The sequence below is a fragment of the Lichenostomus cassidix genome, chromosome 3, assembly GCF_008360975.1.
Source record: "Lichenostomus cassidix isolate B80296 chromosome 3, HeHo_3.0, whole genome shotgun sequence".
In the NCBI taxonomy this organism is placed as follows: Eukaryota; Metazoa; Chordata; class Aves; order Passeriformes; family Meliphagidae; genus Lichenostomus; species Lichenostomus cassidix.
This window is the reverse complement of record NC_139483.1, coordinates 80540334-80553752: the sequence shown is the minus strand read 5'-3', so window position 1 is coordinate 80553752 and position 13419 is coordinate 80540334. Positions and strand designations below refer to the sequence as shown.

Here is a 13419-nt window from a genome sequence, read left to right as displayed (position 1 = left end):
ACAAACCAGTGGGAGATCACAAGTCAAGATTGAAATTAAAAATAAGTGAAATAATACAAGGAAAAGCACTGACAAAGTCAGATACAACCTAACACCCTGTTAGGGTGGTAGTAGCAGTCCGACTGAAGTAGTCCAGTTGAAGCAGTGATCCTGTGAAGGTCTAGTCTCTAGCTGAAGATCCAGTAGTAGCTCTGGTCCTCTGGGAACCCAGTAGACAGGGCTAGCTCAGGCAGTTCCAAGGCCAGGTTATATCCAGGTGGGAACACCTGGCTCCTCCCTCCTGGGCAGAGCATCTCACAATGGGATGAGATAAGTCTATGAGTCACACGGTGGGTCCCTGATGGCCCATTGCCTGTCATGCGGGGTGGGTCATTAGCAAGTGATAATAGCTAACGGATGGCCCATTGCCTGTCATCCGGAGTGGGTGATAGCAGCTAATGGCCCACAGCTGGTGGTAATAGAATACTTAACTACATCAATATTGCAACCTAGGACATTATCTACCCCTTATTTTATTATTATTTACAGAGTTCTTACTCAAGATAAGGTCTCTTTGTGGTACACAACGGGTTTTTTTATTTGTTTTTATCACTCACTAAGTATAACTAGGTTCTTGGGCAAAAACCACTCTACGGATGGGTTTGCTTTTTTTTGAGGTGGGATTAATTTAAACAGTCTTTCTTAAGAAACTTCTTACGTGTATTACAGGGATTTTATCTCTATTTACTGTGTGCAAAGGTTCGGACTCGGCAGGACTGGCTCGATTGATAGAACTCTTTGTGTTAACTATTTAGGTGGCTTTTGCTAAGTTTAGTTTTCAATTTTTGAAGGTTCTTTTGCTAAGTGCTTTCAAAGTTGTTTTAAGTAGTTCGTTGCACTGTTCAACTTTCCCAGCAGCTGGTGCATGATAGGGGATGTGGTATATTTATTTAATTTTGTGTTCTCTAGCTCAGGTGCTTATGAGGTCATTCTTGAAATGGGTTTCATTGTCAGACTCGATTTTTTCAGGGGTACTATGTCTCCACAGGACTTGCTTTTCTAGACTCAAGATGGTGTTCTAGGCAGTAGCATGAGGCACAGGGTAGGTCTTTAACTATTTTGTGGTTGCTTTTACCATGGTCAACACGTAGCGCTTTCTTTGGCGGGTTTGGGGAAGTGTGATGTAGTCAACTTGCCATACTTCCCCATACTTGTACTTTGACTATCGTCTACCATACCACAGAGGCTTTACCTGCTTGGCCTGTTTGATTGCAGCGCAAGTCTCACAGCTGTGGATGACTTGTGAGATGTTGTCTATGGTTAAGTCTACTTTTCGGTCACGAGCCCACCTGTATGTCGCATCTCTCCCTTGATGACCAGAGGCATCATGGGCCCAACGAGCTAGAAATAATTTTCTTTTGTGTTGCTAGTCTAGATTTACTTGTGATATTTTTACTTTGGCAGCTTGGTTTATTTGCTTGTTGTTATGATGCTCTTCATTAGCTCGACTCTTAGGTACATGTGCATCTACGTGTCGAACTTTCACGGTCAGCTTTTCTGCCCGGGCAGCGATGTCCTGCCAAATCTCAGCGGCTTAGATGGGTTTTTCTCTGCGCTGCCAGTTAGTCTTTTTCTAGCGATCTAACCATCCCCATAGCGCGTTGGCTACCATCCAGGAGTCAGTGTAGAGATAGAGCTTTGGCTATTTTTTTTGTTCAGCAATATCCAAAGCCAGCTGGATGGCTTTAAGCTCTGCGACTTGACTCGATCTACCTTGTCTTTCGGTAGCCTGTACAGCTTGTCGTGTGGGGCTCTATACTGCAGCTTTCTATTTCTGATCTGTGCCTACAATTTGGCAGGACCCATCGGTGAAGAGTGCATAGCGTCTTTCACTCTCCGGCAGCTTGTTATACGGGGGTGCTTCTTCGGCACGTGCTATTTGCTCTTTTACTTCTTTTGAAGATAATTTAAAAGTCTCACCTTCAGGCCAGTTTGTTATAATTTCTAGAATCTCAGGGCAATTCGGGTTTTCAATACGGGCGCGCTGTGTGATGAGGGCAATCCATTTGCTCTACGTGGCATCAGTGGCATGGTGAGTAGAGGGAACCCTTTCCTTGAACATCTACCCCAGCACCGGCAGTCGGGGTGCAAGGAGAAGTTGTGTTTTTGTGCCGATTACCTCTGAGGCGGCTTGGACTTCTTTGTAAGCTGCTAAGATTTCTTTTTCGGTGGGAGTGTAGTTGACTTCAGATTTTTTGTAACTTCGACTCTAGAATCTTAGTGGTTGACCTCGGGTCTCGCCAGGCACCTTCTGCCAAAGGCTCCAGGACAGACCATGGCTCCTGGCTGCAGAGTAGAGCACATTTTTTACCTCTGGTCTTGTTTTGACTGGGCTAAGGGCTACCGCATGAGCGATCTCTTGTTTGATTTGGGTGAAAGCTTGCTGCTGTTCAGGGCTCTAGTAGAAATCGTTCTTCTTGCGGGTTATGAGGTAGAGAGGATTCACGATCTGGCTATACTCAGGGATGTGCATTCTCTAAAAGCTTATGGCACCTAGGAAGGCTTGTGTCTCTTTTTTGTTGGTTGGTGGAGACATCGCGGTGATCTTATTGATGACTTCAGAAGGAATCTGACGCCGTCCGTCTTGCCACTTTACTCCCAGGAACTGGATCTCTCGGGCAGGTCTCTTGACTTTGCTCTTTTTGATGGCGAAACCGGCTTCCAGGAGAATTTTGATGATTTTTTCTCCTTTCTCAAATATTTTCGTTGCTGTGTCTCTCCACACAATGATGTCATCAATATACTGCAGATGTTTTGGAGCCTCACCTTTTTCCAGTGCAGCCTGGATTAGTCCATGGCAGATGGTGGGACTGTGCTTCCACCCCTGGGGCAGTCGGTTTCATGTGTACTGCACACCTCTCCAGGTGAAAGCAAACTGAGGCCTGCACTCTGCTGCCAGAGGAATGGAGAAAAAGGCATTGGCAATATCAATGGTTGCATACTACTTTGCTGCCTTGGATTCCAGCTCATATTGAAGTTCCAACATGTCCGGTACAGCAGCACTCAGTGGTGGTGTGACTTCATTTAGGCTACGGTAATCTACCGTCAGTCTCTATTCTTTACTGGACTTATGCACTGGCCATATAGGGCTGTTAAAGGGTGAGTGAGCCTTGCTGACCACCCCTTGGCTCTCCAGATCCCGAATCATCTTATGGATGGGGGCCACAGAGTCTCTGTCAGTGCGGTATTGCCGGCGATGCACTGTTGCTGTAGCAATTGGTACTTGCTGTTTTTCAATTCTCAGTAGTTCTACAGCAGACGGGTTATCTGAGAGACCGGGCAGGGTACTCAGTTGTCTTATGTTTTCTGTCTCTACAGCTGCTATCCCAAAAGCTCAGCAATGTTTTTTTGGGTCTTTGAAATATCCACTCCTGAGATAATCTATGCCGAGGATGCATGGGGCGTCTGGACCAGTCACAATGGGGTGTTTCTGCCACTCGTTCCCAGTTAAACTCACTTCAGCTTCCAGTACAGTCAGCTGCTGGGATCCTCCTGTCACCCCAGAAATGGAAATGGATTCGGTCCCCACATACCTGGATGGCATCAGGGTGCACTGAGCGCTGGTGTCAACCAAAGCTGTGTATCTTTGTGGGTTAGACGTGCTAGGCCATCGGATTTACACAGTCTAATAGATCTGATTATCTCTTTTTTCTACTTGGCTAGAGGCAGGGCTCTTCTAATCTTGTTTTTGGTGCACGATGTTTTTGTCTTGTAAATGTGTTTCTGAGGTTCCTTTAAGAGGATCAGTTATATTATTATTTTCATTTTGTTTGGAGTTCTGTTTACAAGAGACTGGGGCAGTGTTGTATTTAGATGAGCTTTTTGAAGTGGATGTTTCTGTTTTCAATTCACGTACCCGGGCTGCTAAGGTGGAGGTGGGTTTTCTGTCTCACTTCTTCATGTCTTCTCCATGCTCCTGCAGGAAAAACCAGAGGTCACGTCGTGGAGTTTGTCTTCTTTTTTTGGCTGGGGGACTTTTGCTCCTGATGGCAGAGACTCGGGTTGGTTTCGGTGTGGCATGGAAAAATCTTTCTTTGAGCTCTTTCCTTAGTTTCTGATTCTCTTCAATCAAGCTCCGGACTTGCTCGGCCAGGTTTGTTTCCACTGATGAGACCTGGGTGCGTAGTGGAGCGGTGACAGTGTCCTCATAAATTCTCAGTTTGTTTGTTAACACGCCCACCTGGTCTTCGCCTTCCCTCCACTGCAGTGTTGCCAGGTAACGAGAGTATATCTCTGGTCCGAGCCGCGCGAATTTTAGCCACATTTGTGAAGTGCACTGGACGTTATCTGGGCTCTTGGGGTATCTCTCGTTGTTCGAGAAAATGATCTCTAGTACGGTCAATTCTCTCAGGCATCGGATACCTTGTTCTATTGTGTTCTATTTTCTCTGGTGTATCTGGAGGTCTTCTTTGCAGAGGTATCTGTCTCGTACACTCGCCAGCAATCGCCGCCAGAGGCTGAGAGTTTCTTGGGTTCTCCCAATCCCCTGGTCAATAACTACATCCTGGGACAGGGATCTCAGTTGCTTGGCCTCACTTTCATCCAGAATGGTGTCGTTAGCTGCGGCATCCCAGATACGGAGCAGCCAGGTCAGGATGGACTCGTTCGCCTGCCGGGTGAATTCCTTCCGTAGGTTCCGCAGCTCCCCCAGGGATAGAGAGCGAGTGATGATCTCCGGCTCTGTCTCTTCTGCTTGGTGAGATGGTCTTGCCGCATCCTCATCAGTCGCTGTGCGGACTGATTTGCTCTTGGATTTCTTTTTCTGGACGGGGGCAACTGCTACGGGCTTTGGCTGTTCTGATTTGCTTTGTTTCTGCTTCTCAAGAAGACAAAATATTGTTTTGATCTTCAGCATGAGGTACACGGTGCTGGTCGCAGAGAAAAAAGAAAACAGAACTGACAGGAAGATTATGCCATCCTTAGCATCCAGGGAGAACTCAATATTGTCAAGGACGGCTGTGCCTGACCTGAACTGTTGGAAGAAACCGCTCTCTCTTCCTAGCCCCAGAGGGTGGGTGCGATTGCTGATGAGATCCCAGACGAAGCAGCTCAGGTTAGGCCAGGCAGACAAAGTTGAGTATATATAACGAATGGTGTTCATTGTCTCACAGGTAACCATGCCATAGGCATAATAAACCAATAGAGCAATTTTCATGCCATTTCCTGGTCGCAACAGGAGCAATATGACAGGCAGATAGTATCCCATTTGAGGAAAAATATAGAGAGCGAGATACAATACCCATATAGATAAGCTGAGCATCATGGTGCTAGGATTTTTGCGTTTTCCCAGGTCGTGCCCCACGTTGGGCGCCAAAATATGTCTTGGTTTGAAAACAAACCAGTGGGAGATCACAAGTCAAGATTGAAATTAAAAATAAGTGAAATAATACAAGGAAAAGCACTGACAAAGTCAGATACAACCTAACACCCTGTTAGGGTGGTAGTAGCAGTCCGACTGAAGTAGTCCAGTTGAAGCAGTGATCCTGTGAAGGTCTAGTCTCTAGCTGAAGATCCAGTAGTAGCTCTGGTCCTCTGGGAACCCAGTAGACAGGGCTAGCTCAGGCAGTTCCAAGGCCAGGTTATATCCAGGTGGGAACACCTGGCTCCTCCCTCCTCGGCAGAGCATCTCACAATGGGATGAGATAAGTCTATGAGTCACACGGTGGGTCCCTGATGGCCCATTGCCTGTCATGCGGGGTGGGTCATTAGCAAGTGATAATAGCTAACGGATGGCCCATTGCCTGTCATCCGGAGTGGGTGATAGCAGCTAATGGCCCACAGCTGGTGGTAATAGAATACTTAACTACATCAATATTGCAACTTAGGACAAAAGGGTTCAAGGAAACATCCCCCTTTCACTTGGCAGTATATCACTCTTACAACCCAACAACTAACATGCTGCTTGCAGGTTTGGCTTGAGCTAAACCCCTGAGGAAGGTTTTCACAATACAGAGAAAAGTTCTCTTGAAAGCAAGCATAGTCTGGCCACTGCTAATAACTAGTGTGTACCTGCAAGCTTCTCAGGCAGCTCACAGGAAAACCACAAAACCAATGTCAGTAAATTTATAGAGAAAGCATGTACATATTTGGCATCATGGGAACACAAGTTCAAATGCTCACTTCCCTTGAGGTGGATCCAGAGGCATACCCCAGGCTGCACACACTGGGAGGGTACCTCTGCTGCCCAGCATCTGATATTTGGGATAGGGAATCTCATTTTCATAATGAAGAATACTGGTCGAGATAAGCCTTCAGAGAAAGGCCAAAGGTGGGGGGAAGGGCATCCATTCTCAGTATCTCATCCTTCAGCAGCATGAGCAGACAACAATCGAGCTTGGAAAATTCTGAGTTCACAGAGCTACCAGCAGTGGAGGAGCAGCAGTGAGATGTCTCACCTAGGGAAATGCTCCTGCAGATATGGGCACTTTTTGTGACTTGCCTCAGCACAAAAAGCTGTAGCTGCCAAAATATATGATCCGATCTCACTACCAATGTAAATGGGGCTACTCACACAATTAAAGACTAATTGCATGAGAAGAGATTGCTTGATGAGGTTCTTAGACTTGTTTCTTGTCAAGTCCTCAATGGATGCAAATTAGCACAGCTTCAAAAAAGTTAGTTATGTGATGCTGAAGGTGTGGCTTCCACTATTTGTGTGTTTTAGAGGGAAGGCAATAGAGATGAAGCAATTCTGCATGAGAAAGTTATGTCTCTACTAAAATACTAGTAATAGATAAAATTGGCTGGTACGGGATAATTTATTTGGATTTTCATTACGCTCTTTTAAAGACTGTTAGGCAAACTAATTAGTTCTGGGTTAAATGTCAAAATGCTGCAGTGGGATTTGAAACTGATTAAAAGATACAAAGGTAGACAATTTAGGCACATAAAGTAAGAATTTAAAGGTAGCTGTAGAGGGGCAGTACCATTTAGTATATTTAAGTTATTACTAAACAATCAGGAGATTGTGTGGGAGTCTTATACGACAGAAAAATGTGGAGATGCATCAAGTCTGAAGGATGTTTGAGTAATTAAAAAGTATGTAAGTCTATAAGCAGATAGTTGTAATCTCTAAGACAAAGTGACACATGAACACACTTAATAAGAGTGAGCACTGTCACCAGCAGTCCTGTCCTTAAAAGCAGCTCAAGCAATTTAAACCAAGCCTCAGCTGATAAGTGGGAGAAACCCATTTCCTTCCACAGAAAACATCAGTTTGCCTGGTCATTGCTAAAGCTCAAGTCAACAATGGAGCATCTCTCCTATGAGGAAAGGCTAGCAGAATTGGGGTTGCTCAGTCTGGGCAAGAGAAGACTCCAGATAAACCTTATTATGGCCTGTCAGTACTTAAGGGGCTTATAAGAAAGACAGAGAAACACTTTTCAGTAGGGCCTGTAGTGTTAGAACAGGGAATTGGTTTAAACTGAAAGAGGGCAGGTTTAGATTAGATGATAGGAAGAAATTCTTTATGATAAGGGTGGTGAGGCACTGGAACAGGTTGCCCAGAGAAGCTGTGGATGTCCCATCCCAGGAAGTGTTCAAAACCAGGTTGGACAGGGCTCAGAGAAACCTGGTCTAGAGAAAGGTGTCCCTGCCCATGGCAGGGGAGTTGGAACTAAGCTGTCTTTAAGGTTCCTTCCAAAGCAAGTCATTCTGATTCTCTGCCTTTCTCTTCCTCTCTCCACTTCCCTCTACTGTAAAATCTCTGTGGGCTGAAACACAACTATTTTGCACCTGTTCATAGAAACCCTTTGCAGCTGCAAGTATTCTGTGAGAAGCAGCTGAGCGTACAGGCAAACAATAACAGTTATTTTAGCAAATTTTCTCATGGCTATTTCACACTTCAGGCACAACAGCTTCAGAAGATGATGGACTCTTGCATACTGGTATTTATACAAAAACTTTCGTTCCCCACTGACCTTGAGTCTTGTATATCTGTGGGAGATGTATGGTATATAATAACAACAGTGCTGGGGGAAGTTCAATTCAGTTAGTCACAGCTTACACACACAGGTAAATGCATTTTATAAACTGTAAGCTTTCATTTTCTCTTGTGGGCTCACAGGAGTCCCTTATGGCATTTTTGTAAGGAGAAAATGGAACTGAATAACCTTTCAAGAAAAAGAAAGCATAAAGCTTACAATTAATTCAGCTCTATAAAATGCCGAACACAGGTTCAAAAGCCAATTTAAAATCTTCAACATAAGATCAAAAAATACTACAAAAGGATGTAAGTATTTTTAAACAGGAGCATTCTCCTCAGGAGTCAAACCACTTCACAGGTTGACAACTTTCTGTGCTCATAACCAGCAGCTTCCCTTTGAAGCAGCTTTCACATTGAGATCTGATGGAATAACTTAACATTACAGAATAAGAAAGTACTATAAATTACGTTTATTATTTTTGAGGGCTACAAAAATACAGACACAGATAAAATCTCAAGATGAGCACAGCCTAAAAAAACTTACTAGTCCCCATCTTAGAAAGATTGTAGCTGATATACAACTGGACAAAAACATACAGGAATTGTCATGCAATAATAAGGAAAAGGAAATCCATTAATTTATAGCCTGTTTTGTGGAGTCATGTATAAACATATAGCAGGTCAAACAAGTATTTGTAACTAGTTCCCCCTCAAACCAGATTGTGGTTACATTTGGGCAGGGATATTTGAAATACAACACATGCTCTGTCAGCCCTTGCCAAATGTGGCCATCATCTGAGAACAGCACAAGGTACAGAAGGAAGTAAAATTCCAGATTTAATCAACATTGTCTATGAAAAAAAATGGTTCAGTGAAATGGCTGAGCCATATGAGTATTAACATACATTCAGACAGTGAGGGATAGCAGCAGAAGAAAAATCCCAGCATTTTAACATTCCTGTGATATAGCTTGCAGTAGGTATATTAATTTAGCCAAACTTAAAATTGCAAACACATAGCAAACACAAAGTTCAAGTTCTCTGTAACATCAGACAAGAAGTGGTGCTTAGGTTTCTCATTAGGCTACACAGAAGTGGATTCCATATACAAAATTTGTATCACATCCATATATCCATTTTCCTTGCAGGTTTGTACCCACTGCAGAGAACATTTTAAATGATAGAGCTTCCCAAGCATAATTGGTTCTTTGCAGCTAACTCACAAAATACCTTCCTAAGTTTTGCAGAACATGTGGTGAAATTGTGATGTTACTTCTTTGGCATTAGTTAACAACTCTCTAGAGCAAAATAGTTATGGTTGCTCATGACACCTATCATACCACTAAGCTCTGGTCTGTAGATAAGTCAAAGGCATGCAGTTATCAAAAGACCCATAGCAGCTATTGAAACATTAAATAAGAAAATTGTCATAACAATTTGTTAAAAATATAAAGACAAAAGAGTAAAGAAATAAAAAAAAAATTAAAGCAAGTGTTGTGAGTTCTACTTTTGTCTCTAGCACCTCTTTATTTTCACATTGGACTAGCAAAATTCATTTTTTTATAAACGAGTGCTGGCATTTCAGAAAAAAATTAATTATCTGGGGCTATTTCCTTGATTCCTAGAACTTATCTTAAGGGATTGGCTGGCCAGACATGACACTGGAAATATGGATCCTGCAAAAGAGAGTATACCTTTATTCATGTTGAACAATGATATATTTGCTGCTTGGAAGGAGGGATTTGTTCATTGAAGCCATTGCAATATGATTATGTGACACTGCATGGTACCAGGGATAAACAGACATCGAAGACAGCACCATGAATGGAAGAACAGCTAAAAGCTTTAGCAGACACACTCTGAAATAAACAGGGAGAAAGGACATGGAAGAGACCTAAGTGGCATGTCTCTCCAAGTAAGGTGTGCCAGAAAAATTGAGTGATTGTAAAAGAAGAGGTTTAATTCTGACAGACTTTTAACTGTGAAGGAGTGGATGTGTTTCATAAGTCTTCACTTAATTTGGGCAGTGTGAAAGAACTTTGCCTTTCACACAAAAGTGTCACTCCTGGCTGGCTGGCCCCAGGCTGGACACCCCAGGGCTGGACAAGCTGTTTTGCTCTTTCCCAAGACCCCTGTCCTACAGAAACATCTTAAAAATTAAGTCACTCCCATTCAATTTTAGGTAACACTTTAAAAAATGTAACTAGCAGCCCTTTTCCTTCTATCCTCCTTCTTCCTTGCTTTAACATCTGCCAGAGCATGTATACCTTGCTGGCTGATACACTCTCCTAGGTGGTGGGAGGCAACTGGAATTCTTTCAGGTGGAGAAGTGAAGGGAATTGTATCCCATGCAGAGCATTCTGCCCACTCAGAATTACATTATAAAGATTACATGTGAGGAAGTCATTGCTGCTACTTCTGGTTATGTCTTAAAGGAGATGACCACTGCTCCTCTTCTATAGGAAATTTCTGGGACAATCTACTTACTTCAGCGTGTCTGGAGGGAAACACCTTCCAGGGGGCACAGACAGGATCAGTATGAGTCCACGCAAGGATGAGGATGTGAGATGGAATCTTATTCTCCATAGCTCCTCAAAGTGATTTAAGACAATTTCCCCTCCAAGTGGTGACTGTGAATTCCTTATGAGACATCCAGGCCTTGGGGGAGCACAGGGCACAGGCATTGTAAGGTTGCCGATCTCTGTATGGCAGTAGGAAACTAAAAGCTGGACTGCACACAGAGACACACAGCTTTCCAGCAGCCAGATCCGTTGGTGGACCCAGACCAATGCTCACTTCACCATGTTGTGTCTCCTGGAGAACTCCTGAGGATGCTATTGACACACTATGAGTAGAATGTACAGAAATCTGCATTGCTGCTGGTGCCACATGGGAATTGACAGTATTTCTGTCACCACTGGGACCAGGCAGTTTATCATGCTTTGTGAGCTCTGTATTTTCTTTCTTAAAAAAATATTAAGAGACTGACTTTTAATGCTCCCTGATTTGCATATAACTAAGCTGTATAGTGTAGTGATTTTTGCTTTGGTTTTTAACACATTATTTCTATTGTTGTCATAGACTGTTGAGATTTGCCATTTATGCCCTCAGCACTAAACAACTCACTAGGATGCCACTTGTCTTAATCTTTTTTGGACATTTTTCATATACAACATTCCCTGCATAGTGACAGGTGCAGTATTGTTAAAAAAACAGCAGGGGAAAAACCCAATTAAACTTGCAATTTTCCACCAAGCAAGGCACAAAAGCAGTGTGCCCACAAGATGACTTGCTCTGTCCTTGCCTGCAAAAGACATATCTACAGGAAGACTTTCCCCTGGGGGCACAACATGTCTCATTTCCTTAAACTCTGCTACCCTTCTTCAGAAGAGAAATATAAATAAAACATAACCATAATGACTTTCTTCATTATATGTATATATATAAATATATATAGTGAATTTACATGAAGGGCTGACATTTCAAAAGGCTCTCCAGATTTCTGAAAGCTGCCTGGGCTTTCAGTTGCAGCTTCATTGTACACACCAGAAGAGTTACTGCTTCCCATGTTCAGGCTATTTTGGTGTGCAACTCCTCCACACATGGGTATTCATTTAATTTTTACATATGCAGGAGGAAGACTGGACAGTTTTATGTTCACAGAACTGGACTCCTCCTTTGACATCCCATCTGCTCTTTAAAATCAATCACATTAAGAAACTCTTGGTGTGATTTATAAGGAACCCAAACCCTGATTTATAGCAAACTTGGGGTGCAATTTGTCTCCCACCACTTCAGCCATCCACAAGCTCAACACTTTTGGTAAGCAAGTATTCTCCATTTCTTCCATACTCAAAGGAGTATTTTTTGATATAGGTATCTTTCTGTTCAGTGATTCATCAGCATCTCCCATTTCAAGATGGGCTGAGTCATTTGTCTCTCTGTCCAACAATTAAAAACCTAGATAATTTTCTTACTGAACAATTAACTCCAAAGCAATTAACATTGAAACAGTTGAATCTTACCCCCAGTTGAATCATTGTTCTTCAGTTATTACTTTTATGTCAGGAATGATGACACTGTGGCATAAATCCCAGGGAGCTTGGATAAAGTAACATTCCTCTGAGAGTCTGCCCTGGTTTTGGCTGCAACAGAGTTCACTTTCTTCTCGGTACCTTATCCAGTGTTGTGGTTTGGGATTTAGTATGAGAATAATATTGATAACACACTGATGTTTCGGTTGTTGCTAAGTAGTTCTTACCCTAGGTCAAGAACTTATTGCAGAACAGATTTTCTGCATTAATGAACAGTCAAAATATTGCTGATGGCTATAAAGATGAAGAGCAGAGACTTCTTGACTGTGTAGTGAAAGAAATGGAAAATTGGGAATCTTCAGGATAATGGATAGTTTCATCTTACTCACCAATGAAAGAAAAGTTTAATTTCTCAGACTTCTTAGATTTCTCACCAGAACAGTTCCATCTGGAGTGTTATGACTGCTGGGCAAACAATAACATTCAGAACTATATAAATTCTGCCCAGCGGAATGGACAATGGAAAAATCAGCTGCCTCCATTGAAAGCCTTAAATGCATTGACAAAAGCAGCTGTGCTATCTGAATTAAAGAACACAAGCACTCAACCCTTGCCTTCCTTTGGATTTGCAGGACAGCAAACATCAAGCTTTGGGCTGCTGAGCTTTCCTGTGAAGAGCAGCAGTAACAGTGCTACCAGTTTCTCCTTTACAATGATTTCTAATCTTGCCAGAGCATCATCATCTGGAAACACTGCCACTTTTGAGAGCATTTCTGCTGGTTGTAATCCTCCTGAATTTGGGGCTACATCCTTGCCTAGCAATCCTTCTGCTGTGAACTCTTCAAGCATCACTGTGCTTACAGCCTTTGGAACATTTAATTCAGCAGTAGCAACTGCTGCCTCACATTCCAGCAGTATTTTATTTGGATAGATTGTCAGTGTCTCTGGATATAAGATCACATCAGCATCTTCTGCACTCACAAACAATACTACTTCAAAAAATTTATTTACACCAGAGAGTGGCTGAAAAATTGAAACAATTTGAAGCAAAAAAATATTATAATGGGAAAACTTCCTCTTAAACCACCACCACTAGAACTTTTAAATGTTTAGGACTTTCCAAGTTTATTTTGAAAGTTTAATAAAAGTTGTTTTCTAACTCCTCTGATAGAACAAATACACCATGTTTTTGTTGGGTAATGAAACAAAGTGTTGCCATTTCAGTTCAGTTTTGTTTCACCTTTAAGTCTATTCCAATAATTAACTCTCAGATAAAAAAAAAAAAAAATTAAAGAGGCTGGGTTGAATGAGGCTTTGAGCAACCTGGTTTAGTGGAAGGTGTTCCCATGGCAGGGAATATGGAACAAGATGATCTTTACAGACCCTTTCACTCCAAAGTCATGATTCTGTGACTTTTCAATGT

The 13419-nt window shown here is 42.6% G+C and overlaps 1 pseudogene; it reads left to right on the top strand.

The window, feature by feature from the left end:
* The first annotated feature begins 2386 nt into the window (after positions 1 to 2386).
* Positions 2387 to 13109, top strand: LOC146440099 (nucleoporin NUP42 pseudogene; annotated as a pseudogene).
* The last annotated feature ends 310 nt before the right edge of the window (positions 13110 to 13419 follow it).